Here is a 14,709-nt window from a genome sequence, read left to right on the forward strand (position 1 = left end):
ATTAGAAATGGTTTTCTTAATAAGCACAAGCTACTTTGGTCATCTGGCCTGAGATTGGTGCAGCTGAGAGAACCTGGGTTATGTGCTTCTGTTGTAGTGAGCCAAAGATATCTAAAAATCATTGAGGAATGGGAAACCTTGTTGATAGAGTAAGACGAGGACCATGTTTTTTCCAATATTTCTTTTACAGCATATTTTTGTAATAGCCTGTCCATTAGACTGGGGCCATACTTGCTCTGCACTTACTTATTTATTCATCTCTTTGGTTTGTCACCTCAACTGTTGTTTTTAAATTTTACAGATTGGTGGGTGCAGATGACCCTATGAGCTCCTCACCACAATCTAGGGTAGAGGTGTGGCCTGAGGTTCCCCTTTTCAAGGGGGCGGCAAAAGTTCAGTTGCCCTGGGGAAACCTTCGACAAAACCCAGGGCTAAAGGGACACCACCGAGCTTTGCGGTGAAGGGGGGCCAAAAGACCCCTTTTGGTGTTGGAGATAAAGGGGACCTTCCACTTTTAAGGAGGGCTTGATGTTCCGCACCCTGTGCACTTTTTTGTGTTTTTACACATTTTTTGCGCTCAGTGACCCAAAAGCATGATCCCAGGCTTTCAATATATAAGAGGAAATAAAAAAAAATAAAAAAATGTAACTGGGGAAGCAATTTGTTGGTATTAGGTTATCAAAACATTTTATGTTGCATTGTTTGCGCGCCTCTGCTTGTTGGGAGTATGATGGCGTTACTTGTATGAGAGGTTAAAGGGCCCTTCTCACAAGCTTCCAGCCCATACATAGTTTTCTTTCCCATTATGAATGTTTTTAGTTCTTACTATTTTAATTCGGATCTGTATTTCATTGTAATTGTACCGGAATTTGTTTTTGGATAATTTCAAACAATTTGAGACCCACACCTGCCAAATATTGATTTACAATTTTTGATTGAATATGTATCTTTATTTTGTATAAAGGTACAGAAAACATACAATACATTACGTTCAAATGTATTACGTTGCAGCGAAGCTGTAAGCACAATACACCGTAAAACATAATCATTCATACTTTCTGGTACAATTCAAGACATTAGGAACAAGATATGACCAGGGATGCTGATGGGGGGTAGGGTACTAACTACCAGGGCCCAGGGGAGGGCTGGCAAATTTTAGCTCAGGGGACAAGACTCGATTCAGCAGCCAATTAGGAACCTTTTAAAGGAAAAAAATGCAGGTGGCCCAGTGACCCAGCCCAAAGTAGCCCTCTATGGGACCGACCCAAGGGGGAGATGCCTCCCTGCCCCCGAATTCAGCCTGCCCCTGCCCGGGCTGCACTGCAGATCACTACCTTTTTTATATTTTTTTTTGCTTCTTCAAGTTTTATTTTAACTTTTTTGTTTTTGTTTTGTGTTTACTCAGTGTGTGTGTGTGGGGGGCTGCCATGGTAGACACCATATGTAGTCTGTGCATAGGCGGCCACATCATTCATTCATAGAATATTGTACTACAGCTGAATAGATTATGCGACCACTGTGAGTAGTATGCCATGTGGCCATCTATGGAAGGACCGCATAGGCTCCCTGCACTTCATGTCTGTAAGATAGTAGCTAAATCCCCTTCCGACTTCACCATGACAAATAAGCAAATGAGTGCTCAAAAGTAGAACAAAATATTCATTAAATTCAGTTGAGAACATTGTAGGTTCTAAATATAAATGCAGTATTCTTTATCACCATCCAAAAAATAAAACTAGAAATTCAACACGAAAAACGTTAAAAATCGCTATAATATTAAAAAGGCTGCCATGTCAGCTGGTGTCTTAATGGAAGAGTAGTTTGTTAAGACTATACTTTCAGGGATCATTTCTATAGTTTATACATTTGGAAATGTGCTCTAAAGACTAACCAACCATGAGGAAGAGTTTTAATGATTTCTCTTGAGTGTGAAGTGAGCTTGTAGTGCTGCTTTATGGTAGCTACTATCTGCTTTTGATGACTGTTTCTCTTTTCCTTTGTGGAAGAGTAGAGGAGTGAAATCACCAGCTGAGTGGTTGGGTTTCTGAGTTGTCAACAACAGAGAATGTTATGAAAGAACTTAAGACGAGATTTCAGTATAGCTGGATTTGCTTTGCTGTTGTTTTTGTAAAGTTCTGTCTTATGATATTAGAAATGGTTTTCTTAATAAGGACAAGCTACTTTGGTCATCTGGCCTGAGATTGGTGCAGCTGAGAGAACCTGGGTTATGTGCTTCTGTTGTAGTGAGCCAAAGATATCTAAAAATCATTGAGGAATGGGAAACCTTGTTGATAGAGTAAGACGAGGACCATGTATTTTCCAATATTTCTTTTACAGCATATTTTTGTAATAGCCTGTCCATTAGACTGGGGCCATACTTGCTCTGCACTTACTTATTTATTCATCTCTTTGGTTTGTCACCTCAACTGTTGTTTTTAAATTTTACAGATTGGTGGGTGCAGATGACCCTATGAGCTCCTCACCACAATCTAGGGTAGAGGTGTGGCCTGAGGTTCCCCTTTTCAAGGGGGCGGCAAAAGTTCAGTTGCCCTGGGGAAACCTTCGACAAAACCCAGGGCTAAAGGGACACCACCGAGCTTTGCGGTGAAGGGGGGCCAAAAGACCCCTTTTGGTGTTGGAGATAAAGGGGACCTGCCACTTTTAAGGAGGGCTTGATGTTCCGCACCCTGTGCACTTTTTTGTGTTTTTACACAAATTTTTTGCGCTCAGTGACCCAAAAGCATGATCCCAGGCTTTCAATATATAAGAGGAAATAAAAAAAAATAAAAAAAAAAATGTAACTGGGGAAGCAATTTGTTGGTATTAGGTTATCAAAACATTTTATGTTGCATTGTTTGCGCGCCTCTGCTTGTTGGGAGTATGATGGCGTTACTTGTATGAGAGGTTAAAGGGCCCTTCTCACAAGCTTCCAGCCCATACATAGTTTTCTTTCCCATTATGAATGTTTTTAGTTCTTACTATTTTAATTCGGATCTGTATTTCATTGTAATTGTACCGGAATTTGTTTTTGGATAATTTCAAACAATTTGAGACCCACACCTGCCAAATATTGATTTACAATTTTTGATTGAATATGTATCTTTATTTTGTATAAAGGTACAGAAAACATACAATACATTACGTTCAAATGTATTACGTTGCAGCGAAGCTGTAAGCACAATACACCGTAAAACATAATCATTCATACTTTCTGGTACAATTCAAGACATTAGGAACAAGATATGACCAGGGATGCTGATGGGGGGTAGGGTACTAACTACCAGGGCCCAGGGGAGGGCTGGCAAATTTTAGCTCAGGGGACAAGACTCGATTCAGCAGCCAATTAGGAACCTTTTAAAGGAAAAAAATGCAGGTGGCCCAGTGACCCAGCCCAACGTAGCCCTCTATGGGACCGACCCAAGGGGGAGATGCCTCCCGGCCCCCGAATTCAGCCTGCCCCTGCCCGGGCTGCACTGCAGATCACCAACTTTTTTATATTTTTTTTGCTTCTTCAAGTTTTATTTTAACTTTTTTGTTTTTGTTTTGTGTTTACCCAGTGTGTGTGTGTGGGGGGCTGCCATGGTAGACACCATATGTAGTCTGTGCATAGGCGGCCACATAATTAATTCATAGAATATTGTACTACAGCTGAATAGATTATGCGACCACTGTGAGTAGTATGCCATGTGGCCATCTATGGAAGGACCGCATAGGCTCCCTGCACTTCATGTCTGTAAGATAGTAGCTAAATCCCCTTCCGACTTCACCATGACAAATAAGCAAATGAGTGCTCAAAAGTAGAACAAAATATTCATTAAATTCAGTTGAGAACATTGTTGGTTCTAAATATAAATGCAGTACTCTTTATCACCATCCAAAAAATAAAACTAGAAATTCAACACGAAAAACGTTAAAAATCGCTATAATATTAAAAAGGCTGCCATGTCAGCTGGTGTCTTAATGGAAGAGTAGTTTGTTAAGACTATACTTTCAGGGATCATTTCTATAGTTTATACATTTGGAAATGTGCTCTAAAGTGTATAGACTCACCAACCATGAGGAAGAGTTTTAATGATTTCTCTTGAGTGTGAAGTGAGCTTGTAGTGCTGCTTTATGGTAGCTACTATCTGCTTTTGATGACTGTTTCTCTTTTCCTTTGTGGAAGAGTAGAGGAGTGAAATCACCAGCTGAGCGGTTGGGTTTCTGAATTGTCAACAACAGAGAATGTTATGAAAGAACTTAAGCCGAGATTTCAGTATAGCTGGATTTGCTTTGCTGTTGTTTTTGTAAAGTTCTGTCTTATGATATTAGAAATGGTTTTCTTAATAAGGACAAGCTACTTTGGTCATCTGGCCTGAGATTGGTGCAGCTGAGAGAACCTGGGTTATGTGCTTCTGTTGTAGTGAGCCAAAGATATCTAAAAATCATTGAGGAATGGGAAACCTTGTTGATAGAGTAAGACGAGGACCATGTTTTTTCCAATATTTCTTTTACAGCATATTTTTGTAATAGCCTGTCTATTAGACTGGGGCCATACTTGCTCTGCACTTACTTATTTATTCATCTCTTTGGTTTGTCACCTCAACTGTTGTTTTTAAATTTTACAGATTGGTGGGTGCAGATGACCCTATGAGCTCCTCACCACAATCTAGGGTAGAGGTGTGGCCTGAGGTTCCCCTTTTCAAGGGGGGCGGCAAAAGTTCAGTTGCCCTGGGGAAACCTTCGACAAAACCCAGGGCTAAAGGGACACCACCGAGCTTTGCGGTGAAGGGGGGCCAAAAGACCCCTTTTGGTGTTGGAGATAAAGGGGACCTGCCACTTTTAAGGAGGGCTTGATGTTCCGCACCCTGTGCACTTTTTTGTGTTTTTACACATTTTTTGCGCTCAGTGACCCAAAAGCATGATCCCAGGCTTTCAATATATAAGAGGATTTAAAAAAAATAAAAAAAAATGTAACTGGGAAAGCAATTTGTTGGTATTAGGTTATCAAAACATTTTATGTTGCATTGTTTGCGCGCCTCTGCTTGTTGGGAGTATGATGGCGTTACTTGTATGAGAGGTTAAAGGGCCCTTCTCACAAGCTTCCAGCCCATACATAGTTTTCTTTCCCATTATGAATGTTTTTAGTTCTTACTATTTTAATTCGGATCTGTATTTCATTGTAATTGTACCGGAATTTGTTTTTGGATAATTTCAAACAATTTGAGACCCACACCTGCCAAATATTGATTTACAATTTTTGATTGAATATGTATCTTTATTTTGTATAAAGGTACAGAAAACATACAATACATTACGTTCAAATGTATTACGTTGCAGCGAAGCTGTAAGCACAATACACCGTAAAACATAATCATTCATACTTTCTGGTACAATTCAAGACATTAGGAACAAGATATGACCAGGGATGCTGATGGGGGGTAGGGTACTAACTACCAGGGCCCAGGGGAGGGCTGGCAAATTTTAGCTCAGGGGACAAGACTCGATTCAGCAGCCAATTAGGAACCTTTTAAAGGAAAAAAATGCAGGTGGCCCAGTGACCCAGCCCAAAGTAGCCCTCTATGGGACCGACCCAAGGGGGAGATGCCTCCTGGCCCCCGAACCCAGCCTGCCCCTGCCCGGGCTGCACTGCAGATCACCAACTTTTTTATATTTTTTTTGCTTCTTCAAGTTTTATTTTAACTTTTCTGTTTTTGTTTTGTGTTTACCCAGTGTGTGTGTGTGGGGGGCTGCCATGGTAGACACCATATGTAGTCTGTGCATAGGCGGCCACATCATTCATTCATAGAATATTGTACTACAGCTGAATAGATTATGCGACCACTGTGAGTAGTATGCCATGTGGCCATCTATGGAAGGACCGCATAGGCTCCCTGCACTTCATGTCTGTAAGATAGTAGCTAAATCCTCTTCCGACTTCACCATGACAAATAAGCAAATGAGTGCTCAAAAGTAGAACAAAATATTCATTAAATTCAGTTGAGAACATTGTTGGTTCTAAATATAAATGCAGTATTCTTTATCACCATCCAAAAAATAAAACTAGAAATTCAACACGAAAAACGTTAAAAATCGCTATAATATTAAAAAGGCTGCCATGTCAGCTGGTGTCTTAATGGAAGAGTAGTTTGTTAAGACTATACTTTCAGGGATCATTTCTATAGTTTATACATTTGGAAATGTGCTCTAAAGTGTACAGACTCACCAACCATGAGGAAGAGTTTTAGTGATTTCTCTTGAGTGTGAAGTGAGCTTGTAGTGCTGCTTTATGGTAGCTACTATCTGCTTTTGATGACTGTTTCTCTTTTCCTTTGTGGAAGAGTAGAGGAGTGAAATCACAAGCTGAGTGGTTGGGTTTCTGAATTGTCAACAACAGAGAATGTTTTGAAAGAACTTAAGCTGAGATTTCAGTATAGCTGGATTTGCTTTGCTGTTGTTTTTGTAAAGTTCTGTCTTATGATATTAGAAATGGTTTTCTTAATAAGGACAAGCTACTTTGGTCATCTGGCCTGAGATTGGTGCAGCTGAGAGAACCTGGGTTATGTGCTTCTGTTGTAGTGAGCCAAAGATATCTAAAAATCATTGAGGAATGGGAAACCTTGTTGATAGAGTAAGACGAGGACCATGTTTTTTCCAATATTTCTTTTACAGCATATTTTTGTAATAGCCTGTCCATTAGACTGGGGCCATACTTGCTCTGCACTTACTTATTTATTCATCTCTTTGGTTTGTCACCTCAACTGTTGTTTTTAAATTTTACAGATTGGTGGGTGCAGATGACCCTATGAGCTCCTCACCACAATCTAGGGTAGAGGTGTGGCCTGAGGTTCCCCTTTTCAAGGGGGCGGCAAAAGTTCAGTTGCCCTGGGGAAACCTTCGACAAAACCCAGGGCTAAAGGGACACCACCGAGCTTTGCGGTGAAGGGGGGCCAAAAGACCCCTTTTGGTGTTGGAGATAAAGGGGACCTGCCACTTTTAAGGAGGGCTTGATGTTCCGCACCCTGTGCACTTTTTTGTGTTTTTACACATTTTTTGCGCTCAGTGACCCAAAAGCATGATCCCAGGCTTTCAATATATAAGAGGAAATAAAAAAAAAAAAAAAATGTAACTGGGGAAGCAATTTGTTGGTATTAGGTTATCAAAACATTTTATGTTGCATTGTTTGCGCGCCTCTGCTTGTTGGGAGTATGATGGCGTTACTTGTATGAGAGGTTAAAGGGCCCTTCTCACAAGCTTCCAGCCCATACATAGTTTTCTTTCCCATTATGAATGTTTTTAGTTCTTACTATTTTAATTCGGATCTGTATTTCATTGTAATTGTACCGGAATTTGTTTTTGGATAATTTCAAACAATTTGAGACCCACACCTGCCAAATATTGATTTACAATTTTTGATTGAATATGTATCTTTATTTTGTATAAAGGTACAGAAAACATACAATACATTACGTTCAAATGTATTACGTTGCAGCGAAGCTGTAAGCACAATACACCGTAAAACATAATCATTCATACTTTCTGGTACAATTCAAGACATTAGGAACAAGATATGACCAGGGATGCTGATAGGGGGTAGGGTACTAACTACCAGGGCCCAGGGGAGGGCTGGCAAATTTTAGCTCAGGGGACAAGACTCGATTCAGCAGCCAATTAGGAACCTTTTAAAGGAAAAAAATGCAGGTGGCCCAGTGACCCAGCCCAAAGTAGCCCTCTATGGGACCGACCCAAGGGGGAGATGCCTCCCGGCCCCCGAACCCAGCCTGCCCCTGCCCGGGCTGCACTGCAGATCACCAACTTTTTTATATTTTTTTTGCTTCTTCAAGTTTTATTTTAACTTTTCTGTTTTTGTTTTGTGTTTACCCAGTGTGTGTGTGTGGGGGGCTGCCATGGTAGACACCATATGTAGTCTGTGCATAGGCGGCCACATCATTCATTCATAGAATATTGTACTACAGCTGAATAGATTATGCGACCACTGTGAGTAGTATGCCATGTGGCCATCTATGGAAGGACCGCATAGGCTCCCTGCACTTCATGTCTGTAAGATAGTAGCTAAATCCCCTTCCGACTTCACCATGACAAATAAGCAAATGAGTGCTCAAAAGTAGAACAAAATATTCATTAAATTCAGTTGAGAACATTGTTGGTTCTAAATATAAATGCAGTATTCTTTATCACCATCCAAAAAATAAAACTAGAAATTCAACACGAAAAACGTTAAAAATCGCTATAATATTAAAAAGGCTGCCATGTCAGCTGGTGTCTTAATGGAAGAGTAGTTTGTTAAGACTATACTTTCAGGGATCATTTCTATAGTTTATACATTTGGAAATGTGCTCTAAAGTGTACAGACTCACCAACCATGAGGAAGAGTTTTAGTGATTTCTCTTGAGTGTGAAGTGAGCTTGTAGTGCTGCTTTATGGTAGCTACTATCTGCTTTTGATGACTGTTTCTCTTTTCCTTTGTGGAAGAGTAGAGGAGTGAAATCACAAGCTGAGTGGTTGGGTTTCTGAATTGTCAACAACAGAGAATGTTTTGAAAGAACTTAAGCTGAGATTTCAGTATAGCTGGATTTGCTTTGCTGTTGTTTTTGTAAAGTTCTGTCTTATGATATTAGAAATGGTTTTCTTAATAAGGACAAGCTACTTTGGTCATCTGGCCTGAGATTGGTGCAGCTGAGAGAACCTGGGTTATGTGCTTCTGTTGTAGTGAGCCAAAGATATCTAAAAATCATTGAGGAATGGGAAACCTTGTTGATAGAGTAAGACGAGGACCATGTTTTTTCCAATATTTCTTTTACAGCATATTTTTGTAATAGCCTGTCCATTAGACTGGGGCCATACTTGCTCTGCACTTACTTATTTATTCATCTCTTTGGTTTGTCACCTCAACTGTTGTTTTTAAATTTTACAGATTGGTGGGTGCAGATGACCCTATGAGCTCCTCACCACAATCTAGGGTAGAGGTGTGGCCTGAGGTTCCCCTTTTCAAGGGGGCGGCAAAAGTTCAGTTGCCCTGGGGAAACCTTCGACAAAACCCAGGGCTAAAGGGACACCACCGAGCTTTGCGGTGAAGGGGGGCCAAAAGACCCCTTTTGGTGTTGGAGATAAAGGGGACCTGCCACTTTTAAGGAGGGCTTGATGTTCCGCACCCTGTGCACTTTTTTGTGTTTTTACACATTTTTTGCGCTCAGTGACCCAAAAGCATGATCCCAGGCTTTCAATATATAAGAGGAAATAAAAAAAAAAAAAAAAAAAAAAAAAAATGTAACTGGGGAAGCAATTTGTTGGTATTAGGTTATCAAAACATTTTATGTTGCATTGTTTGCGCGCCTCTGCTTGTTGGGAGTATGATGGCGTTACTTGTATGAGAGGTTAAAGGGCCCTTCTCACAAGCTTCCAGCCCATACATAGTTTTCTTTCCCATTATGAATGTTTTTAGTTCTTACTATTTTAATTCGGATCTGTATTTCATTGTAATTGTACCGGAATTTGTTTTTGGATAATTTCAAACAATTTGAGACCCACACCTGCCAAATATTGATTTACAATTTTTGATTGAATATGTATCTTTATTTTGTATAAAGGTACAGAAAACATACAATACATTACGTTCAAATGTATTACGTTGCAGCGAAGCTGTAAGCACAATACACTGTAAAACATAATCATTCATACTTTCTGGTACAATTCAAGACATTAGGAACAAGATATGACCAGGGATGCTGATGGGGGGTAGGGTACTAACTACCAGGGCCCAGGGGAGGGCTGGCAAATTTTAGCTCAGGGGACAAGACTCGATTCAGCAGCCAATTAGGAACCTTTTAAAGGAAAAAAATGCAGGTGGCCCAGTGACCCAGCCCAAAGTAGCCCTCTATGGGACCGACCCAAGGGGGAGATGCCTCCCGGCCCCCGAACCCAGCCTGCCCCTGCCCGGGCTGCACTGCAGATCACCAACTTTTTTATATTTTTTTTGCTTCTTCAAGTTTTATTTTAACTTTTCTGTTTTTGTTTTGTGTTTACCCAGTGTGTGTGTGTGGGGGGCTGCCATGGTAGACACCATATGTAGTCTGTGCATAGGCGGCCACATCATTCATTCATAGAATATTGTACTACAGCTGAATAGATTATGCGACCACTGTGAGTAGTATGCCATGTGGCCATCTATGGAAGGACCGCATAGGCTCCCTGCACTTCATGTCTGTAAGATAGTAGCTAAATCCCCTTCCGACTTCACCATGACAAATAAGCAAATGAGTGCTCAAAAGTAGAACAAAATATTCATTAAATTCAGTTGAGAACATTGTTGGTTCTAAATATAAATGCAGTATTCTTTATCACCATCCAAAAAATAAAACTAGAAATTCAACACGAAAAACGTTAAAAATCGCTATAATATTAAAAAGGCTGCCATGTCAGCTGGTGTCTTAATGGAAGAGTAGTTTGTTAAGACTATACTTTCAGGGATCATTTCTATAGTTTATACATTTGGAAATGTGCTCTAAAGTGTACAGACTCACCAACCATGAGGAAGAGTTTTAATGATTTCTCTTGAGTGTGAAGTGAGCTTGTAGTGCTGCTTTATGGTAGCTACTATCTGCTTTTGATGACTGTTTCTCTTTTCCTTTGTGGAAGAGTAGAGGAGTGAAATCACCAGCTGAGTGGTTGGGTTTCTGAATTGTCAACAACAGAGAATGTTTTGAAAGAACTTAAGCCGAGATTTCAGTATAGCTGGATTTGCTTTGCTGTTGTTTTTGTAAAGTTCTGTCTTATGATATTAGAAATGGTTTTCTTAATAAGGACAAGCTACTTTGGTCATCTGGCCTGAGATTGGTGCAGCTGAGAGAACCTGGGTTATGTGCTTCTGTTGTAGTGAGCCAAAGATATCTAAAAATCATTGAGGAATGGGAAACCTTGTTGATAGAGTAAGACGAGGACCATGTTTTTTCCAATATTTCTTTTACAGCATATTTTTGTAATAGCCTGTCTATTAGACTGGGGCCATACTTGCTCTGCACTTACTTATTTATTCATCTCTTTGGTTTGTCACCTCAACTGTTGTTTTTAAATTTTACAGATTGGTGGGTGCAGATGACCCTATGAGCTCCTCACCACAATCTAGGGTAGAGGTGTGGCCTGAGGTTCCCCTTTTCAAGGGGGCGGCAAAAGTTCAGTTGCCCTGGGGAAACCTTCGACAAAACCCAGGGCTAAAGGGACACCACCGAGCTTTGCGGTGAAGGGGGGCCAAAAGACCCCTTTTGGTGTTGGAGATAAAGGGGACCTGCCACTTTTAAGGAGGGCTTGATGTTCCGCACCCTGTGCACTTTTTTGTGTTTTTACTAGGGATGAGCGCGCTCGGATTTCTGAAATCCGAGCCCACCCGAACGTTGCGGATCCGAGTCGGATCCGAGACAGATCCGGGTATTGGCGCCAAATTCAAAAGTGAAACTGAGGCTCTGACTCATAATCCCGTTGTCGGATCTCGCGATACTCGGATCCTATAAATTCCCCGCTAGTCGCCGCCATCTTCACTCGGGCATTGATCAGGGTAGAGGGAGGGTGTGTTAGGTGGTCCTCTGTGCTGTTTAGTGCTGTGCTGTTTAGTGCTGTGCTGTTTAGTGCTGTGCTGTGCTGTGCTGTGCTGTGCTGTGCTGTGCTGTGCTGTGTTCTGCAGTATCAGTCCAGTGGTGCTGTGTGCTGTGCTCTGTCCTTCTGAGGTCAGTGGTGCTGCTGGGTCCTGTGCTGTGTCCTGTTCAGTCCAGTGGTGCTGTGTCCTGTGCTCTGTGCTTCTAAGGGCATAGTTATTTCCCCAATATTCCCCTGTGTTTAAAAAAATAAAAAAAAGTTTTTTTTATAAAATACCAAAAACTACTTTAATATTTTTTAATTACCACAAAATTTTCACAACCAATCCTGCAGTATAAGCCCATTGGTACTGCAATATTACCAAGTTCACACATTCAGCAGTAAAAGTCCAGTGGTACTGCAATATTACAAAGTTTACACATTCTGCAGTATCAGTCCAGTGGTGCTGTGTCCTGTGCTCTGTCCTGCTGAGTTCCGTAGTGCTGCTGGGTCCTGTGCCGTGTCCTGTTCAGTCCAGTGGTGCTGTGTCCTGTGCTCTGTGCTTCTAAGGGCATAGTTATTTCCCCATTATTCCCAAGTTTGTAAAAAATAAACAAAAAGTAAAAAAAAATAAAAAATTTTAAAAAAAAAAAAATATATAATAATTATAACCAAATTTGCAAAACCAATCCAGCATTATAAGTCCATTGGTACTGCAATATTACCAAGTTCACACATTCAGCAGTAAAAGTCCAGTGGTACTGCAATATTACAAAGTTTACACATTCTGCAGTATCAGTCCAGTGGTGCTGTGTCCTGTGCTCTGTCCTGCTGAGTTCCGTAGTGCTGCTGGGTCCTGTGCCGTGTCCTGTTCAGTCCAGTGGTGCTGTGTCCTGTGCTCTGTGCTTCTAAGGGCATAGTTATTTCCCCATTATTCCCAAGTTTGTAAAAAATAAAAAAAAAATAAAAAAAAATAAAAAATTAAAATAAAAATAAAAATATATAATAATTATAACCAAATTTGCAAAACCAATCCAGCAGTATAAGTCCATTGGTACTGCAATATTACCAAGTTCACACATTCTGCAGTATCTTGTGCTACATATAATGGAGACCAAAAATTTGGAGGATAAAGTAGGGAAAGATCAAGACCCACTTCCTCCTAATGCTGAAGCTGCTGCCACTAGTCATGACATAGACGATGAAATGCCATCAACGTCGTCTTCCAAGCCCGATGCCCAATCTCGTAGTACCGGGCATGTAAAATCCAAAAAGCCCAAGTTAAGAAAAAGTAGCAAAAAGAGAAACTTAAAATCATCTGAGGAGAAACGTAAAGTTGCCAATATGCCATTTACGACACGGAGTGGCAAGGAACGGCTTAGGCCCTGGCCCGTGTTCATGACTAGTGGTTCAGCTTCACCCACGGATCTTAGCCCTCCTCCTCCTCCCCCCCCCTACAAAAAATTGAAGAGAGTTATGCTGTCAGCAACAAAACAGCAAACAACTCTGCCTTCTAAAGAGAAATTATCACAAATCCCCAAGGCGAGTCCAAGGGTGTTGGTGGTTGTCAAGCCTGACCTTCCCATCACTGTACGGGAAGAGGTGGCTCGGGAGGAGGCTATTGATGATGTAGCTGGCGCTGTGGAGGAACTTGATGATGAGGATGGTGATGTGGTTATTGTAAATGAGGCACCAGGGGGGGAAACAGCTGATGTCCATGGGATGAAAAAGCCCATCGTCATGCCTGGTCAGAAGACCAAAAAATGCACCTCTTCGGTCTGGAGTTATTTTTATCCAAATCCAGACAACCAATGTATGGCAATATGTAGCTTATGTAAAGCTCAAATAAGCAGGGGTAAGGATCTTGCCCACCTAGGAACATCCTCCCTTATACGTCACCTGAATAACCTTCATAGTTCAGTGGTTAGTTCAGGAACTGGGGCTAGGACCCTCATCGGTACAGGGACACCTAAATCCCGTGGTCCAGTTGGATACACACCAGCAACACCCTCCTCGTCAACTTCCTCCACAATCTCCATCAGATTCAGTCCTGCAGCCCAAGTCACCAGCCAGACTGAGTCCTCCTCAATACGGGATTCATCCGAGGAATCCTGCAGCGGTACGCCTACTACTGCCACTGCTGCTGTTGCTGCTGTTAGTCGGTCATCTTCCCAGAGGGGAAGTCGTAAGACCGCTAAGTCTTTCACCAAACAATTGACCGTCCAACAGTCGTTTGCCATGACCACCAAATACGATAGTAGTCACCCTATTGCAAAGCGTATAACTGCGGCTGTAACTGCAATGTTGGTGTTAGACGTGCGCCCGGTGTCCGCCATCAGTGGAGTGGGATTTAGAGGGTTGATGGAGGTATTGTGTCCCCGGTACCAAATCCCCTCGAGATTCCACTTCACTAGGCAGGCGATACCAAAAATGTACAGAGAAGTACGATCAAGTGTCCTCAGTGCTCTTAAAAATGCGGTTGTACCCACTGTCCACTTAACCACGGACATGTGGACAAGTGGTTCTGGGCAAACGAAGGACTATATGACTGTGACAGCCCACTGGGTAGATGCATCCCCTTCCGCAGCAACAGCAACAGCTGCATCAGTAGCAGCATCTACAAAATGGCTGCTCATGCAAAGGCAGGCAACATTGTGCATTACAGGCTTTAATAAGAGGCACAACGCTGCCAACATATTAGAGAAAATGAGGGAAATTATCTCCCAGTGGCTTACCCCACTTAGACTCTCATGGGGATTTGTGGTGTCAGACAATGCCAGTAACATTGTGCGGGCATTAAATATGGGCAATTTCCAGCACGTCCCATGTTTTGCCCACACCATTAATTTGGTGGTGCAGCATTACCTCAAGAGTGACAGGGGTGTGCAGGAGATGCTTGCGGTGGCCCGCAAAATTGCTGGACACTTTCGGCATTCAGCCAGTGCCTACCGCAGACTAGAGGCACATCAGAAAAGCTTGAACCTGCCCTGCCATCACCTCAAACAAGAGGTTGTGACGCGCTGGAACTCCACCCTCTATATGCTGCAGAGGATGGAGGAGCAGCAAAAGGCCATTCAGGCCTACACAGCCACCTACGACATAGGCAAAGGAGTGGGGATGCGCCTGAGTCAAGCGCAGTGGAGA

The 14,709-nt window shown here is 41.9% G+C and overlaps 5 non-coding genes across 5 annotated transcripts; all 5 read left to right on the forward strand.

Annotated features, from left to right (window-relative positions):
• The first annotated feature begins 1,826 nt into the window (after positions 1 to 1,826).
• On the forward strand, positions 1,827 to 2,037 carry LOC142142193 (small nucleolar RNA U3). Its single transcript, XR_012689121.1, has one exon. It is a non-coding gene; the product is annotated as a small nucleolar RNA U3 (small nucleolar RNA).
• Positions 2,038 to 3,978: 1,941 nt separating this feature from the next.
• Positions 3,979 to 4,196, forward strand: LOC142142182 (small nucleolar RNA U3). The gene has a single exon (XR_012689111.1). It is a non-coding gene; the product is annotated as a small nucleolar RNA U3 (small nucleolar RNA).
• A 1,937-nt stretch (positions 4,197 to 6,133) lies between these two features.
• On the forward strand, positions 6,134 to 6,351 carry LOC142142053 (small nucleolar RNA U3). The gene has a single exon (XR_012688997.1). It is a non-coding gene; the product is annotated as a small nucleolar RNA U3 (small nucleolar RNA).
• Positions 6,352 to 8,285: 1,934 nt separating this feature from the next.
• On the forward strand, positions 8,286 to 8,503 carry LOC142142054 (small nucleolar RNA U3). The gene has a single exon (XR_012688998.1). It is a non-coding gene; the product is annotated as a small nucleolar RNA U3 (small nucleolar RNA).
• Positions 8,504 to 10,448: 1,945 nt separating this feature from the next.
• LOC142142103 (small nucleolar RNA U3) lies at positions 10,449 to 10,666 on the forward strand. Its single transcript, XR_012689042.1, has one exon. It is a non-coding gene; the product is annotated as a small nucleolar RNA U3 (small nucleolar RNA).
• Positions 10,667 to 14,709: the final 4,043 nt, after the last annotated feature.

Source organism: Mixophyes fleayi, chromosome 2 (genome assembly GCF_038048845.1).
Source record: "Mixophyes fleayi isolate aMixFle1 chromosome 2, aMixFle1.hap1, whole genome shotgun sequence".
NCBI lineage: Eukaryota > Metazoa > Chordata > Amphibia > Anura > Limnodynastidae > Mixophyes > Mixophyes fleayi.